This window comes from Phascolarctos cinereus, unplaced genomic scaffold, assembly GCF_003287225.1.
Source record: "Phascolarctos cinereus isolate Bilbo 61053 unplaced genomic scaffold, phaCin_HiC Scaffold_4;HRSCAF=312, whole genome shotgun sequence".
NCBI classification, from domain to species: Eukaryota; Metazoa; Chordata; class Mammalia; order Diprotodontia; family Phascolarctidae; genus Phascolarctos; species Phascolarctos cinereus.
In genome coordinates, this window is record NW_027555847.1 from 675,181,841 (window position 1) to 675,200,504 (window position 18,664).

The window sequence follows — 18,664 nt, forward strand, 5'->3', positions numbered from 1 at the left end:
TCAGTCTAATTTAGATGAATGGGCATTAATTAAAAGATAGGAAAAAAGCTGAAAGATTCAGACTATTGATTTTATTTTCATTAAACAGAAAGACATCCTCTCCCCCAACAGAAAAAACAATAACAGCAGCACTAGACCCTTGTCCAAGAATTTTTGTGGAAGTTTTTTTTTTAAAGCTGTTATACCCTGAGTGATACATACATTTTATATTTACAAAACACAAATCATTCTAGCTCTCGAGAAGTGGGTGGTAGTATTGTTGTAGAAGAGATGGGAAAACAGAGCCACCAAGGTTAAGTGACTTACCCAAGGCCATAGAGTTGTCACAGAACAGACTTAACACAGGATTTCTTGTCCTGTGCTCAAGTTAATTTAAGTAAAGCTTTCTTGCCTTCACAACCCACTTTCTCTGGCTTTCTCCTGCAGGGAAGTCGCAGTAATGCAGTGTTTCTAATAGAGTCTGCTACCATGGAAATGGTTGTGATGTTACAGACTCAGCATTATGGCTTCACTATAAGATCAGCCAGAAAGGAAAGATTTCGGGGCAGTCCTGGGGGAAGGGAAGGTGGAGAAATCCTTGTTTAAACACAGATATACTGTTTTATCTTACTGTGGAGTGTTAAGACAGCCACAGAAAAGCCAAATTAATTTTCCTTCTACTAGGATATATATCTGCATGTTAAATTTTATGGATAATGAAGATTTTGAACTTACCCAAAACATAAGTGGTCCAGAAATTGACCTCCATAAATGATCAGATGTGCTTCTCTCTCTCTCTCTCTCTCTCTCTCTCTCTCTCTCTCTCTCTCTCTCTCTCTCTCTCTCTCTCTCTCTCTCTCTCTCTCTCTCTCCCCCCCTTCCCCCCCCCCCCATCTATCTAATGAATAGGCTCTGGCTCCTTCCAGCTTAACCTAATCACCTGGCTAACATTCAGTTCCCCAAGACCCAAGGATATACTCCTTTTTCAAATTTAATCCGTTGAACACGTATCACTGGTGTGTACATTTCAACTGCTTGTTTTCTGGTGTTTTTGTTTGCATGTAATCCATGAAATAGTCAGTTCTCTGGCTGCTGAATTGTGCAAATATGGTAGAATTGCATGGAGATAACACTGGTATCAAGAGACTAGGATGACACCTGATTTATGGGCCTTGTATGTTACAGTGAGAAAAAGGCATCTTTGTGCAGGAATCTTTTTGTATGTAGCGAGCATGATTTGACCTTTGGTGGGTCTAAGCAGGTCTGTGGTATAGTTAGGCACGTCATAGAGGTTTTATAACATATGCAAAAAGAAAAACAGTCTAGAGAGATTGCAACATGACTGTTGATGACCAGGAGGCATGCTTCAGAACCTGTAACAAAAGATAAAAAATAATTCTTTACCGGCTCTGCTGGTCCTGTCTACAAGAAAGACGCCTTTGTTCTCTGTTTCTCTACCTATGAAATACGGATGGAGACATTTACTTGTTTGTCTAGAGCAAGAGCCATGAGACATTTGTCATACAGAACCACTGTAAGACCTTGTTAAAAGAAATTCCAGGATGAGGGAAGACTCCAGCAAAATAAAGATGTGACTAGCTTTCACCTTGTCTCAGTTTTTTTAAAGTGAGGCTGATACAGAATGTTTACCCATCCTTTCTCCTGCCAGTGGGAAATTTAAAAGGCTCGCTCTGAGGGGGCAGCTAGGTGGCACAGTGGATAGAGCTCCAGCTTTGGAGTCAGGAGGACCTGAGTTCAAATGCCACCTCAGACACTTGACACTTGCTAGCTGTGTGACCCTGGGCAAGTTATTTGACCTTAATTAGGTCTCACAAAAAAAAAAAAGGCTCACTCTGTGGCAGCCACATGCCAGTAGGGAGTTGGAGAAGAGAGAAGAGGCTTACTTATTTTCTATAAGGAAGCAAAGGTCTTTTTTAGAGGAAGAGTAATAGCCTTGCACTTGGAGTCCCAAGGCCAGTGTTTGTGTACCAACCTTCTAGTTGGTACTTGGGTAACCTAGGGAAATCATCTCAGTTCTTTGAATCTCAGTTTCCCCATTTGTCAAAAATAAAAATCTTTTAACACTCTGCCCATTTCCAAAGATTTTGTGTGTGTGAGCAAAGCGCTTTATCAACAGTGAGGTGCCATGTCTTTAACAAACAATCCAATTCAGCAAACATTTATAAAACCTCTACTCTGGTGGCCCTTTTAGACTATAAGGTTGCAGAGAAGGGTCAGACCTGTGTTGGCAGTAGGAGTTTCCTCACTTGGGAGTTCCCACTATGTGCCAATGAAATTGCAGTTCTACTTGCCATCCTCATCCTATTTTGTTAAAGGCATGAGGTGAGACAAAGATGAGAAAGCTCCATGAGGTGGCTAGGTGACAATTTGTATAGAGTGCATAGATTGTAGTCAGGAGAGACCTGAGTTCAAATGCAGCCTTATACACTATTGGCCATGTGATCCTAGGCAAGCCCCTTACCTTCTTTATGCCTTAGTTTCCTCAAGTGTCAGATGAGGGGTCAGAAGAGAGGGGACTTGATCTGTAAAGCTCTAGATGTAGGCAGGGGTGGAAGCTGCAGATTCAAGAGGTATTGAAAAGGCCAGTTAGAATTGTCCAAAGTGAAATGAACTGCTTTGGGATGGGGCAGGTGCTCCCTCACCGGAGGCCGAATGACCATTTGGCAGCAGTGATATAGAGCAGTAGAATCAAATCAAATGGAAACATTCCTGTAGGCTGCATATTGATTTAGAAAAGTACAAATTAACATTACCTGTGTTGGATTATATTTGTATTTATTTTGTTAAACATTTGCCAATTATGTTTTAATCTCAATTTATCGTACTCTGGAGTTTTGCTGGCAGTGAATATGACCTCTCTGACGGATAAGGCATTTTTCTTAAAGTTTTTATTGAAAATTTAATATTGAACATCAATATGTCCAGCTAAATTTGCTTAGTAACAATTTACATATAATTAGTTCATTTAAATGCATAGAATACAGGGCATCCCAAAAGTCTTAGTGCAGATTGTTAACACTTAAAACTACACTATGCCTATGGGACTTCCGGTTTGAAATGTTTAAGAAGCAATTGGATATGTGTGACTACAGCTCAGCAGAGAAACTAGGGAGGTGTGTGTGTGTGTGTGTGTGTATACATAAGTATACACACACACATATACATACACACATACGGAATAACCCTATATAACAATTTTTCATTCACTGCCTAAATCCCTTTGGTTTTTTGCTCTCATTCAGCTGCTTCTCTATAGCTCTTATTGGCATTGTATTTTGTTGCTTTTAATCATTTTTACTTGTGAGGTAGTATCTCAAAGTTGGTTTAATTTGCATCTATTTAATTATTGGTCAGGTTGAACATTTTTTCAAGTGAGTACTAACAATTTGTGTTTCAATCCTCTGTTCACATTTTTTTAAACCACTTATACATTGAGTACTTGGGAGTTATTACTGTGACTTTTAATAGTTTAATAATTCCTTTATTTAGCTTAACTAATTTAATAGCTTAATACTTCTTTATTTTTTAATGTTTTAAACTGTCATGTTGTATTTTTTCCTAATCTGTTATTTTTTAAAATTATATAGTTTTTGTTATATAGAAATGTTTTAATGTAAACATGTTTATTTGTATCTTTAATAATTGCTTCTCTTTGGTAAATCAAGGAAAATCTATCCGTCCTGCACAACTGGGATAAATATTTCATTATATGTTCAACATTTTTATAGTTCCTTTTTTATATTTTAAGTGTCTTGTCTAGCTGGAATTCATTCCTGTTTGTGGTGTAAGAAATGGATCCAAATCCCTTTCCCACCAAATTGCCATCCAGTCCTCCCAAATACATTTATTAAATAGCAAATCATTTCTTTAATTTTTATTTCTTCAGTTATCCAGCACCCTCCACTCAGCTGTCAGAATGATCTTCCTAAAGAACAGGTCTAACTATGTCACCCCCTACCTCCCACTCAATAAACTCCAGTGACTCTGTGTCACCTCCAAAATCAGAAATAAAATCCTGTTTGAAGGGCAGCTAGGTGGCACAGTGAATAGAGCTCTGGCCTTGGAGTCAGGAGGACCTGGGTTCAAATCTGGCCTGAGATACTTGATACTTACTAGCTGTGTGACCCTGGGCAAGTCACTTAACCTCGATTGCCTCACCAAAAAAGAAAAGAAAAAAAAATCCTGTTTGGCATTCAGAGCCCTTAATGATAAGATTTAGTAATGGATTGAATATGTGGGATGAGTAAAAGTGAGAATTCATTGATGATCCTGAGGTTGTGGCCTGCATGACTGGGAGGACAGCAGTGTCCTCAGCAGTTAAATCAGAGTTGAGAAGGAGACAGGTTTGGGGAAAAGATAGTGAGATCTTTTTTGGACGAATTTAAGATGCCTGTGGGATACCCAGTTTGAAATGTTTAAGAAGCAATTGGAGATGTGTGACTACAGCTTATCAGAGAAACTAGGGAGATATATGTGTGTCTATGTAGACATATACATACACACACATACAGTGTATGGGGTTTTCAGGAGGACTAGCACCTCTGGTGTAAGGGCTGCTGAGCCCTTTCCAGGGCTACTCATCCCCCTTTGGTGTCCACCTGGCACTTAATTCTCACCTGTGGCTCCAAGGAGCTGCAGCATGTACAGCAGCAATACTCTGGTAAGCTGTCTGGGCAGTCAGACTAAACCAGATGGAGGGTAACCAACAGGCCCCACACCTGTGGGTGAGTTGGGGGGTGTCTACCCCAAGCATGTAAAGATGTCTTCCAGCAGAATGGGCAGATGAGAACAGTTTATTCCAATGGCCATGAAGTTGGCTGAAGCAGGTGCTATGGAGCATTGAGAGCTTGGTTAGACATCGAAGATGCCTTGGTCATCCGCTGCATCCTGGGCCATCATCGGCCATCTTGATTTTTGTCCTGCCACTGGATTTCTGTGACTCTGGAAGAGAGCTACACAACTTTGTGCAGCTCTGCCTCACTTAAATCCAATTCACCCATGTGTCAAGGCATCACCACACACCCATATACATATATAGACACGTATAAACATACAAATATATATGTGTCTATACATGTCTATATGTATATACATATGCGTATGTGTAATATGGGCATCTATATGTATGTAAATATGCATATATATGGGAATTATCTGCATAGAGATGATCTAGAATCCGTTGAGAGCTAATGAGATCAAGTAAAATAGTGTAGAGTGAAAAGACAAGGGGACAACCTTGGTTAGAGGGCATGATGTGGAGAAAGAACCAACAAAGGAGACTGAGAGGGAGCAATTGAACACATGGAAGGAAAACAAGGAGAGAGCAGTGTCCCAAAGCCTAGGAGAAAGCGTCTGGGAGAGGGGAAGAGATCTACACTGCAGATGCCAAAGAGAGGTCAAGGAACATCAGGATGGAGGAAAGGCCATCAGATAGGAAGTCACTGGTGGCTGCAAAGAGGGAGCTTCAGTTGAGTGGTAAAGTTGAAAGACAGATGGCAGAGAGTTTAGGACAAAGTAAGAGGAGAGGAAGCAGAAGTAACAATTGTAAACGTCTATCTCAAGGAGTTCCAACAGGAAGCAGAGGAGAGGTAAAAATGAGTGAGAATGGGGTGGGGCATGGCTGCAAGAAAGGAGCCAGGAGATAAGGAGAAGGTGAAAATAAGTGAGAGTGAGGATGACAATGGGAGCAATTTTCTGAAAAAGCCAGAAAGGGATGGAATTAATGGCACAAGTAGAGAGAGGGGCTTGCTTTGGCAAAGAGAGAAAGTCCGCTTCTTTGTCTGAAACTGGAGTGAAAGAGGAGATGGTAGAAGAAGATATCTGAGTGGTATGAGAAGAATAGAGAAGAGGGAGCTCTGAGCAAATGGTCACAATGGTTTTAGCGGCCTGGGAAAACCTGAAGGGTGAAGGAAATGGATGTCACAATGATGAAGAACAGGGTTAGGACGTCATAAGACATAGAGAAAAGAGAGAATGAGAAAAGCTGATGGTGCTTTAAAGGAATTTCAAAGTTCATGAGAAAAGATGTAGACACTGTGGGTAGTGGCAAGATCGATCATGTGACCATCTCTGAGTGTAGCTGAAATGGACTGGAGCAATAGGTCATGGGAATTGAGTAGTTTGAGGACCCAGGATGCTGGGGTATTTGAGGAGAAATCAGCGTATGCTCAAGTCCCCTATTCTGAAGGCAGAAGATGAGGAGAGAAAGATTGTGAACAAAGCACTGAACTCATTGGAGAAAGCAGGAAAATGTCCACGTGGGAGGTTATCTATAAATAACCACCAGGATTTGGATTAGGTGATAAATTTGGGTGGCATGAACCTCAGAGGAGGAGAGCTTGTTTAGTCAACGTGGGCAAGGGAGAGTCTTGAAGTGGCAGTGGTCCACCACTATGACCATTGAATGGGTGGTGGGGGTGGGGGGAGAAGAATATGAGAGAAGTTGTAACCAGTACTAGAAAGGGTGGTGAGGGAAGCAGTGTTGATAGGAGGTAGCTATGTCTCACTTAGGGCCAGAAGGTGAAAGTGAAGAAAGAGGTTTAAGAGGAAAGGAAATTTGTTAATCATAGAGCAAGCATTCCAGAGGGCATGATGAGAAAGGTGGGCAGATCTACAGTGGGTCATTGAATGGGTAGAGTTGAGGGAGATAGACCTAAGGAAGTTTGGAGTTGAAGACGGAAAATAAGGTTTATACATTAGCTGCTGGGAGTTCAGGATCACTAGACTAGGGTGAGTATAAGGGGATAGGAGTATGCCAGCCACTGAGCATCAAATCCAGACAAAATATCAGTGGTTGAAGAAAAGTCTGTTAAGAGAGGCACAAGATTAGGCAGTTTGTAGTCTTGCCTTGAGGTCTAGCCTCCTGAAAGATAGGGATGTTGTGTCTTGTTGAGGCCCTTCTCAAAAAAAACATGAATAGAAGAAGGTATGAGAGTCCCATCAGGGTACTTTTCTTGATGTGGAGAAGGCCAAAGTCAGCTCCTTCCCTTCTGGCCCTGGCAGCTTCCCAGGCTGACTCTTGCATCTTAAGTGGAGGTGGGGTATGGGATCACTGCTCACCTCTCATTGTAGTTGGGCCCTCTCTGTTGGCAGGCCATTTTGCAGACAAAATCAATCCCATCTCCTGTTTTGTTATGTGTGCATGTATAATATTTTATATGCCGATGTGTGCATAAAAATATATTATCTAATCCAATACAAAAATCCCCTCTTAAGCATTCCTCATAAGTGGTCCATTCAACATTGCTTGGCCATCTCCAGTTTGAGGAAGATTTCTGCTTTACAAGCAAATCTGTTCTATTTCTACCTCTGAGGTTAAAAAGCCTTAGATACTTTTGATTTTTATCCTTTATGATGGCCTTCTGTGCTATTCTGGAAGAACATTTTAGATTTTTATATATTAAATGACATTAAATATAATAGTGAAGTACCCTGAAAATAAATAATTTAAAAGGAAATAGTCCAGTTCAGGAGTTTGGCTTTGGTTTGTTTTGAAAATATGATGACGGAAACTCCTTCAGCATTTAAATATCTGAAAAATTTTATGATTTGGTATGAAAGTAATGATAGTACTATTCTCTCTGTCACCGAGGCTTAAAACCTTGGTGTCATCATTAACTCATCCCATCCTTGGACTCTGACTCCAGGTTCTCCTGCTTTAATTCATTCTGTACACATTTCCAGATAAATCTTCCTAAAACACTATTTTGTTCACGTCCCTCCCCTGTTCAAAAGTTTTCAATGACTCCCTGTTGCCAGAATGATAGATGCAACCTCCATAGCCCAGAGTTCAAGGTCCTTCATTATCTGGCCTCTTGCTTTCCAGTCATTTGTCATTCAAGCCAGAATGGTCTCGTGGCTTTTTCACCCCTGCAATTTGATTTTGTTCTCTCTCCCACCTTGTGCTTCAGTGATTAGCTCTTGAACCTTACCCTGAGCTTTCCACTTGCAAGTGGTCTCTGGCTTTGAAGAAGTCCTGTCACATCCTTCCCCTGGCGGCCATGGCTATTCCAGCATCCTCTATGAACAGCATCTCATCATGACAGACTGGGAGATAAGCTCTTCTTGACCTGAAAGAAGCTGCTCCAATAAGAGGAGTTCAGTGAGCACCTCAAAGAGTTAAGGGAACAATTTAAAGAGCTTGCCAAGTAACATGCAAAGTCTGAAAATGACCTGAAGGCCTTCCAAACTGTTGGGCAGATTTCAAGTTAAGTGCTTAAACAATTAATGGAAGAAGATGTATTGTTAAAGCATCAGATCGACCAAGATATGTTGTAGATTGTCAATGTCAGCTCAACAAAAGTAAGCTGAAGCCAGGAACAAGAGTTGCTCTGGCTGTGACTACATTATCATGACATATTTATCAAGAGAGCTTGATCTACCAGCTTACAACATTTTGTGAGGCCGCTGGGAACGTGTTTTCCTCTGAAATTGGAGGTCTGTCTACAAATCAGAGAATTAAGAAATAATAGAATTACCCCTGAGTTACTCCAGTGTATAGAAACAATACCTCCAAAAGATTATTTGCTATGTGGAGTACTAGGAGCATGAAAAATAGTCTTAGCAAGAGCTGTTGTTGTTCAGCTGGATTGGACTTTTTTTAAAGTTTGTATCTAGTTCTGTTGTAGAGTGCATTGGTGCAAGTGCTTGTTTGATCAGAAGAATGTTCAGTTATGTCAGGGATCGTCAGCAGTGCATCATTTACGTGGAGGAAACAGATGCTATTGGTGACTGTTGTTTTTCTGAGGGTCCTTCAGTTGTTAGAAAAATTCAGACAACTTTAGTGGAGTTTCTGAATCAGAGAGATGGATTTAATATTCTGCACAAAGTAAAAATGATCATGGCTGCATACAAACCAGAAACACTGAGTCCTGCTTTGTTGGTCTAGGAAGATTAAATAGAAAAATACGTGTTGATTCACCAAATGAATGGGCAAGATTACACAAACCAAAGATTCATGTAGGTCTTATCTGAAAGAGATCATAAAGCAATTGTGAAGCTTTCAGATGACTCAAATGGAGCAAAACTGAGAAATATTTGCCCTGAAGCAGGTACGTTTGCAATTTGTGCTGATCACAATTTTATAGCACAGGAAGATTTCATGAAAGCTGTCAGAAAAGTTAGTTAATTCTAGGAAGCTGTAGTTTAACTGGATTATAGACCTGTCTAGGGTATGCTACATGAAAGATATTAGCATCATATGAAAGTAAAGTTGAGGAAAATTAAAAAAAAAAAAGGAAATACTGTAACACTGATTTCAGTTCAGCAAGCCTACTGTGTGTAGCATGTGCGGTGGCCTTGTTGTTGTCCAGTCATTTAGTCATATCCAATTCTCCGTGACCCTATTTGGGGTGTTCTTGGCAAAGACACTGGAGCGGTTTGCTATTTCCTTCTCTAGCTTATTTTATGGATGAGAAGACTGAGGCAGACAGGGTGAAGTGACTTACCCAGGGTCTCATAGCTAATAAGTGTCTGAGGTTGGATTTGAACTCTGCTCTTCCTGACTCCAAGTGTTCTGTCCACTGCACCACCCAGCTGCCACAGCAGCCGCTCGCTGGTAAACTGTCTTGCCAGACAGGCTGAACCAAGCTGATGGTAACCGACAGGCGTCAAACCCATTAGTGAGTTAGGGGCAAGTCTACTCCAAGCGTGTGGAAACTTCCCCCGGTGGAAGAGGTGGATGAGAAAACAGTTTTCCATCAGACCGCGAAAGCAGCTAATGCCGACACTGTGTAGCATTTAGAGCTCAGTCACATATCTGTGCCACCACAGTCATCCACTGCATCCTGGGCAAGATGTTATTATGAATAATCAGTGAAATGGGGGCAGCTAGGTGGCGCAGTGGATAGAGCACTGGCCCTGAAGGCAGGAGGACCTGAGTGCAAATCTGGCCTCAAACCAAACATTTGACACCCATTAGCTGTGTGACCCTGGGCAAGTCACTTAACCCCAATTGCCTAAAAAAAAAAAAAGAAAGGAAAGGAAAGGAAAGGAAAGGAAAGGAAAAGAAAGGAAAGGAAAGGAAAGGAAAAAATAGAGAAGAGTGGGGAAACAGCGCTTCCTTCTTTTCATTCCAGACGTGGGAGACATCTGGAGGAGAAATATTGCATCTCCTATCAGAGACGGTTGACATATTGGGTTGGTTTTGCTGCACTGCTTTTCTCTTTCTTTTCTTTGTTATAAGGGATACCTTATTGGATGGAGGAGGAGTATATGTTCAAAAATAAAGGTGATATAAAGAACAAAATATATCAATACACAATTTTTTTTTAGCTTTTTAAAAAATATTTTGTCTGGACAATGGGGTTAAGTGACTTGCCCAGGGTCACACAGCTAGTAAGTGTTATGTGTCTGAGGTCGGATTTGAGCTCAAGTCCTCCTGGATTCAGAGTCGGTGCTCTATCCACCGCGCCACCTAGCTGCCCAGTACACACATTTTTAAGTAGAAAAACATGCTGCTCCAAATACTGTAGGACATTTCTTTTTGAAAAGCTGCCTGAGGCACACGCTTTATAGTTGTATTTCTGGGTTATTGGGCATGAAGAGTTGAGTCACTTTTTTCCCACAGTTCTAAATTGTTTTCCAGAGTAGCTGGACAAATTCAAATTCTGTGTGAAGTATGTTAGTGTTTCCATCTTCCCTGAGTTCCTTGAGTATTGCCTGTTTCCATCTTCTGTCATCTTTGTCTGTTTGCTGCATGTGCAGTGAAACCTTAGAGTTGTTTTCATTCACATTTCTTTTATTGGTGATTTGGAGCCATCTTTCCTGTGATTGTTAACGGTTTGTGATTCTTCCTTTGAAAACTGTTTATTTATATCCTTTGACCATTTATCTCCTGGCATGTGGCAGCTAATGTTTTTAAATAAAAGAGGCTTTGTATAAACCATTGCTGCTGTGGAACCTTTGACCATCCTTTATAATATACTATGAATGCACAGCGATCTATAGAAGCCAGTGGGAGAGGAGGAGTCAGGTGGGTCTTCATGTTTGGGAAACATTTCTCAGTCCAGGACCACCATATCTATGGGTCGTTCTTATGTTTTACTGGGGTTCCTACCCTCCAGAAAGGAAGGAGCAGAGTCTAGTTTGGCATTTCTGACAACTGCTCTTTCCACTACACAGTGCTTTCACTTAAACTTTCTGACCTTCAGATTCATCACCTGTAAAATGGGGATAATAATATAAGAGAAGCAACATGGTAAAGATAGTGTTAATCGTGCTAAAATCCTAGTCGGAAGAAACTTGGGTTCAAATCCCACCTATGATACTTAGAAGTTATCAGAGGCAGGTAGGTGGTAGCTGGAGACCTACACCCAGAGTCAGGAAGACCTGTGTTCAAATCCAGACTCAGGTATTAGCTGTATGACTTGGGCAAGTTATTTAATGTCTGCTTGCCTCAGTTTCCTCAAGTAAAGGATGATAATAGCACCTACCTCCAAAGTGAATAAAGTAATATTTGTAAAGTGTGTGACACCCAGTGATATATAAATGCTAGTTATTATTATTAAGTCATTTAAGCTCTTTTAAAAAAAATTTTAATTTATTTTGATTTATCAGTAATCACTTCCATATGCTTTTGAGTTTAAAATTTTTCTCCCCCTTCCTCCCCACCACCCTCCCCAAGATGGTGCACAATCTGATCTATGCTATACATTTACATTCCTATTAAACATATTTTCACATTAGTGAAGTTGTAAGTAAAAACTAAAACCAATAGGAGGAATCATCAGAAAGAGGAAACAAAACTCAACAGAAGAGAAAAAAAATAGCAGTTCAACTTCATAGTTCTTTCTTTGGCTTTGGATACCATTTTCCATCACGAGGCCTCTGGAGATGTCTTAGATCCTTGTATTGCTGGAAAGGGTTAAGTTTATCAATATTAGTCATCGTATAAGGTGACTGTCGTTGTGTCCAACGTTCTCGTGGTTCTGCTCATTTCACTCAGCATCAAACCATACAAGTCTTTCCAGGTTTTTCTAAAGTCAGCTTGTTATCATTTCTTACAGTGCAATAGTATTCCATCACATTCATATACCACAACTTGCTCAGCCATCCCCCAATTGATGGGCATTCTCTCAGTTTCCAATTCTTTGCTACCACAAAAAGAGCTGCTGTGAATATTTTTGTGTAGTGGGTCCTTTCCCCATTTGTATGATCTCTTTGGGATATAGCCCTGGACGTGCTATTGCTGGGTCAAAGGGTATGCACATTTTTATAGCCCTTTGGGCATAGTTCCAAATTGTTCTCCAAAATGGTTGAATCATTTCACAACTCCACCAACAATGCGTTAGTGTTCCAATTTTCCCACATCTTCTCCAACATTTATCATTTTCCTGTTTTGTCATGTTGGCCAATCTGATAGGTTGTTTTGATTTGTATTTCTCTAATCAATAATGATTTAGAGCATTTTTTCATATGACTATAGATGACTTTAATTTCTTCATTTGAGAACTGTCTGTTCATATCTTTTGACCATTTATCAATTGGGGAATGGCTTGTATTGTTATAAATTTGCTTAATTCTCTATTTTAGAAATGAGGCCTTATCAGAGAGACTGGGTTGTAAAAATTCTTTCCCAATTTTCTACCTTCCTTCTAATCTTAGTTGCATTGGCTTTGTTTGTGCAAAAACTTTTCAATTTAATGTAATCAAAATTATCCATTTTGCTTTTCATAATGTTCTCTATCTCCTGTTTGGTCATGAATTCTTCTGTTCTCCATAGATCTGATAGGTAAACTATTCCTTGTTCTCCCAGTTTGCTTATAGTATCAGCCTTTATATCTAAATCATGAACCCATTTTGACTTTATTTTGGTATATGGTGTGAGATTTTGGTCTATGCCTAGTTTCTGCCATACTCTTTTCCAGTTTTCCCAGCAGTTTTTTTCAAAGAGTGGGTTCTTATCCCAGAAGCTGGGGTCTTTGGGTTTATCAAATAATAGATTATTATAGTCATTGACTACTGTGTCTTGCATATTTAACCTATTCCACTGACCCACCACTCTATTTCTTAGCCAGTACCAAGCAGTTTCAATGATTGCTGCTTTATAATACAATTTAAGATCTGGAATTGCTAGGCCGCCTTCCCCTGCATTTCTTTTCATTAGTTCCCTTGATATTCTGGACCTTTTGTTCTTCCAAATGAATCTTGTTATTATTTTTTCTAACTCTATAAAATAATTTTTTTGGTAGTTTGATTGGTATGGCACTGAATAAGTAAATTAGCTTAGGTAGAATTGTCATTTTTATTATATTAGCTCAGCCTACCCATGAGCAATTGATGTTTTTCCGATTATTTAGATCTGACTTTATTTGTATGAAAAGTGTTTTGTAATTGTGTTCATAGAGTTCCTGGGTCATTTAAGCTCTTGAGCTTCATTTTCCTCATCTGCAAAATGGAGATAGTGTCACTTGGAGAACTTACCTTACATGTTTGTTTTGGGATTCAAATGAAATAGGATATGTGAAGTGAACCTGACAGTGCTATCAGTATGTAGCTATTAGTATCATTATTATTTGTAATTCTCTAACCAAAACTGTAAAATGGAGATGACAATACCTACCTCATCAGATTGTTGAGGAAAGCATTTGACAAGACTTATAGTGCTGCGAAAAGGTGAGTTACAGTAGCAGTTATTGGATGAGGTCAGAATCAAATACCAGGAAATAGGGAGTTAATCCCTTTACTTAATTCCTGCTTGGGGTGGTGAGGTGACCTTCCTTCTTGAAAACTGACTCTTCCGGCAGAGCACGAGCCCTGACAAGTCCTGCCCAGCTGAGAGTGGCCCCCCGGCTTTCTGTATGTCTGCCATCTAGCCTGGCCAGGCTGTGAAAGGCCCATCATTAGCTTGGCACAGTAACTGTCAGAGAACACGGCCAGCTCCTTTGGTCATTGTGATCTGCACTGTTGGAGGGGGCACCTGCCCTTAGTGCAATCCCAGATCCTCATATTATTTGTGTAAGGAGTCCGTCACAGCAGAACCAAGAGGCCAGCTTCAGAAAGTAGGCAACAAGCAGGACCACGGCCAGAACAATGGTCTTGGCCTCTCTGCGTTCTTTGCCTCCTCACGAAGGATGGCCCCAGGCAAGCACAAGACTCTGCAGCATGGTCGAGGCAAGACTTCGCTCGAGTCGGGAACAAGACACTAGATTGAGTCCTGCAAGGGGCTCAGGAACTGAACGGAATTTCTGCTCCAGAATGCCTAAGGATGAAGAGTTTGTCCTGTAAGAATCAAAGATGTGTCCACCCGTCACTACTGTTTGATTGTATGTTCAATGTTAGGTCAACACTAGGTCAACTGCTGTTGCGCTTTGAGGAATCAATGGCTTTCAGGCTTGGAGGAGATTTCAGAGGCCTTCTAGTCTACCCTGCACCTGAATCCAGATACTCTCAAATATCCGCACTTTCCAGTTCTTCAGTTTCCTTATTTCCCATGACCTTCTCCTCCACCCCAGCTCAGCTGAAGATAGAGATGGTGTCCCCTTGATTGGGCTGTCACCCGCAAGTGTTCCTCTTGGAGGAACTCTGATCTTCCTTTATCTGATCATAATCGTTTGTCATTCCATTTTCCTCTCTCCTTTACAGTCCCGAACCCTGTTCTTTCTCCTCACTGTGACCTCCAGTCTCTCTTTTCCTAGTTCCTTCCTGTACTGGCTAGACTCTCTTCCTTTCCTTATCTTGGACCTTTGGTGAACCGGTTCAACGGTATTACTCTCTTCTACTCTCCTGTCCCCTGATTCTTCAATCCATTGCCAGTTATGCCCTGCCTTGGTTTATGCCTGTTATTTACTGCCTTCCTGTCTATTCCCATGCTGCTGAATGAAGCTAGAGGAAATAATGAAATGCTGCTGACTGGATCCACCACAGACATGTGTTACAGGATCTAACTGGCCTGTCACTGAGACAAGGCAATCTTTTTACACCTTCCTAATTGATTCCCCTCACAATCCCTTTTCCAAACCTTTTCATCCATCCTAAACTCCTGTGGCTCCCCTTCCCAATGCCATCTCAGCTGGGAACCTTGCCTCATATTTCACTGAAAAAATTGAGGCCATTTGCCAACAGCTCCCTCTTCTTCCTGCCTTATCTCATGTCACTCGGATGCCTTTCCCCACCATCTCCCTCCTTCACCCCTGTCTCACGTAAGACATGTCTAGAAGAGACAACGAGGACAAGTACACGTACATACAAAAAAAATAAAGAGAATAAATTCAAAGCAGTTAACACAAGCTAGTGTGTTAAGGCAGCTAGGTGGCCCAGTGGATAGGGTGCTGGCCATGAAGTCAGGATGACCCGAATTCAAATTCTGCCTTAGATATTTACTAGCTATGTGACTCTGGGCAGGTCACTTACCCTCTGTCTACCTCAGTTTCTTCAACTCTAAAATGGGGATCATAATAATAATAATACCCACCTCCCAGGGTTGCTGTGAGGATCAGATGAGATAAAATTTGGAAAGCACTTTGTAAAACTTCAAAGTGCTCTGTAAATGCTAGCTCTTATTCTTATAGCTTGGGAAGAAAGGTGCTAGCTGTCAAAGTAAAGAAAAACTTTTGATTCTTGGGCTGCATCTTGAAGGAAGAAAGGGATTCTGAGAGAGGACATCAGAGGGTGTTCTTGGCAGGTGGTGTGTCGTGTGTGTGAAAGGCCAGTTTGGCGGAATCAAGAGCATGGGAGGAGGATGGAAAGAGAGACTGGTGCCAGATCGTGAAGGGTTTAAAATCTGAACAGAGGAATTTCTGTTTATCCTAGAAGCAATAGGAAGCCGGTGCACTTAACAGAAGAGAGGAGTGATGTGGTCAGATCTGTGTTTGAGGAAAATCATTTAGGCAGCAGGATAGAGGGGGAAGCAGAGGGGACAGAGACTTGAAGCAAGGAGACAGGTAGGAACTGCTGGAAGAATTGGGGTGAGAAGTGATGAGGTCTGAACCCAGAGGATGGGGGGAGGGGTGTTGTCAAGGTAGAAATGGCAAGATTTAGCAACTGTCTGGGAACATGGGGGAGAGTGGGAAGACACAGATAATGCTGAGATTACGGACCTGGAAGGAGGGTCTTGTCAGTCTTGTCTGAGTCTTTGTAACCCCATGTGGGGTTTTCTTGGAAAAGACAGTAGAGTGGTTTGCCATTTCCTTCATCAGCTCATTTTACAGATGAAGAAACTGAGACAAACAGGGTTAAATGACTTGCCCAGGGTCACACATGAGGCCAGATTTGAATTCAGGAAGATGAGTCTTCTTGACTCCAGGCCTGGAGCTCTAGTCACTGTACCATGCAGCTGCCTTTTGACAGAAATAGGGACTTCTTGAAAGAGGAGGTTTTGGAGGGGGAAGTGTTAATAATTATAATCAAATAATGAGTTTTGTTTTGGCCATGTTGAGTTTGACATGCCTGTGAGACATTCGGTTTGAAATGTCCGATGAATATGGATCATGTGGATCTAATCTCAGAGGAGAGACTGAGGCTGTATTTGAATGACCTAATTTCAGATGTTTAGTTGTCTGTTCCCTTTAGAGGTCACACATTTGTACCTAGTGTGGTTTCTAGGCTTTTAAAAGGCCTACTCAGTAATCATCAGAGATATCTCACAACGTAATCCAAACCAAAAGAATATGGAGGGTTCAATATTGAGGCCAGAATCAGAGCGTGTTAGGGTTGAGAGGGACCTCAGAGACCATCTGGTCTAACCCATCCCCCTAAAAAGAAGTCCTGTTTTGTTCTTTTGAATTAAACTGTTTTTCTTTCTTTTTTCTTCTTTAAGGAAGCTTGAGGAAAAACCAACAGAAAAGAAGAAAAACCTCACCAGACTTGCATCAGCCTTAAAGTACCTCCCAGAGATCTTCTTGAGGTGTCCCCAGGTAAGGAGTTAATTAGTGGGGCCCCTGAAACAAGAGAGGCCTAACCACAGCTTGATCCAGACAGAGAATGATAGGCATCCAGTGCATCAAGTCAGTGTCTTAGAACTACAAGGAACCTTGGAATGTAGACTATGGAGTGTGGGGATGGGGAAGGACCTGAAAGCAGAGAAAAATACAGTGTCAGTGAGGGGACTGCCCCATACAAGGTGCCCCCTTCTTCCTTCTCCCTTCCACAGAGATTTTTTTTTTAACTTGGCATCAAAGAGAGGTGCCCTTGATCTCTGAGCTGCTTTGCTCAAGGACTTGGTGTAAGGTAATGAGTCAGGTACCTGAGGGGGAGGTTATTGAGTGATGAGGAAGCTCACAGTTCACACTTACTTTTGCAGTTCTTTAATTTCGCTTAAAATATTATCAAAACCGGATGCCAGGAGTCTGTGCCAGGCAGCATGGGCAAAATCATCTGCAAAGAACATGTTTAGAGTCATTTCTATCTGTTCATTTCTCAGAACAGCTTATTAAAATGTATAGTTATCTTCCCCCAGCAGATCAAGGCTATGATAATGTCATTAATGAGCACCTTTTCCCACAAACAAAATGAACAAACCTCCCAGGTAGAGGAGACTGTTTAACTTAGGATGCATTGTTCAGAATGAGGGATAAGGATTATTGGTGGGCTGCCTATGGCACTGCTAGCCGCCATCTGTATAAGGCTTTAAGGTTCGCAAAGCACTTTACATGTGTTAACTCTTTTTTTATCCTCACAACGACCCTGGGAGGTAAGGGCTGTTATTACCCCCATTTTACAGAAGAAGAAATTGAGGCACGTAGCTTTGAAGTGACTCTCCCATCGTCACACAGCGGGTTAGTGTCTGAGGCAAGATTCAAACCCAGGTCTTCCTGCCTCTGATCTCACCCTCCATCCACTATGATATCTCAATGGCTGAAGTGATACATTCAGAATTTTTAAGATTTCTGTGGCCTGGAAGAAGCCGCTGATAGTGGGATCATACACTGTTGGATTTGGAAGGGACCTTAGCACATAGGACATAAAATATCAGAGTGGGAATGAGCTTAGCCATCACCTGGGTTCTGTAGCTTCATTTTGCAGATGAGGAAGTGGAGGTCCAGAGGCAGGAAAGGAAGGGCCCCTGGGCATACACTGGATTGATGGCAGAGCCTAAGCTACAGCCCAGAGCTGAGAGCTCTGAGACCCCTGGGGCACAGGTCCTTCCCCCATCAAGGTAAATCACCGCCCCTCTCTTCTCATACTGCGCCTTTCCCAAAAGCCTCCCCGGAGTATCTGCCCAGGGCATCAGAGGCCTGCCTTTCTCTGGCTCCCTTAATCTCCCATAGACACTAGTACAGGCCTTGGGGTAAGGTGTCAGCCATACTTCCACTCTGCCTCATTCTTCTTTTCTGGTCCTAAGCCTTCTTGATAAAGTCATTGATATTACTCCTGGCATGTAAGGCATCCTTGGTAATATGCTGTGTGCCCTCACAGTACATCTTTCCATTGCCCCTTGGATCACATGCATTTATGGTTCTTGGAGATCACAACATCCCGTGGTTTGCAGCCATATGGCATTACTGGAGGAATATGAATGAAGAACTTTTGTGGCAGACAGCAGTGTGGGCCCATTCAGAGGCTGTGTGTGCACTTTCCCCAAAGAGATGCCTATTGAGCTCTTCTTATTTCTATTCTTTCTTTTTTTCTTTTTTTTTTTCTCCCCACTTTTTGGTGAGGCAGTCTGGGGTTAAGTGACTTGCCCGAGGTCATACAGCTCAGTTAGTGTCAAGTGTTTGAGTCTGGA

The 18,664-nt window shown here is 41.6% G+C and overlaps 1 protein-coding gene and 1 pseudogene across 9 annotated transcripts in view; both read left to right on the plus strand.

Moving 5' to 3' along the window:
* Positions 1-18,664, plus strand: part of JSRP1 (junctional sarcoplasmic reticulum protein 1) — an 89,370-nt gene that overhangs the window by 4,607 nt on the left and 66,099 nt on the right. For 8 of the 9 annotated variants that reach the window (XM_078154111.1, XM_078154107.1, XM_021008793.2 and 5 more), the window contains exon 2: positions 16,757-16,853. The gene's annotated coding sequence lies outside the window, so the exon portion shown is untranslated. The remainder of the gene's footprint in view (positions 1-16,756; positions 16,854-18,664) is intronic. The other variant, XM_078154108.1, reaches the window with a different exon arrangement.
* Positions 8,218-10,842, plus strand: LOC144456726 (26S proteasome regulatory subunit 10B pseudogene; annotated as a pseudogene).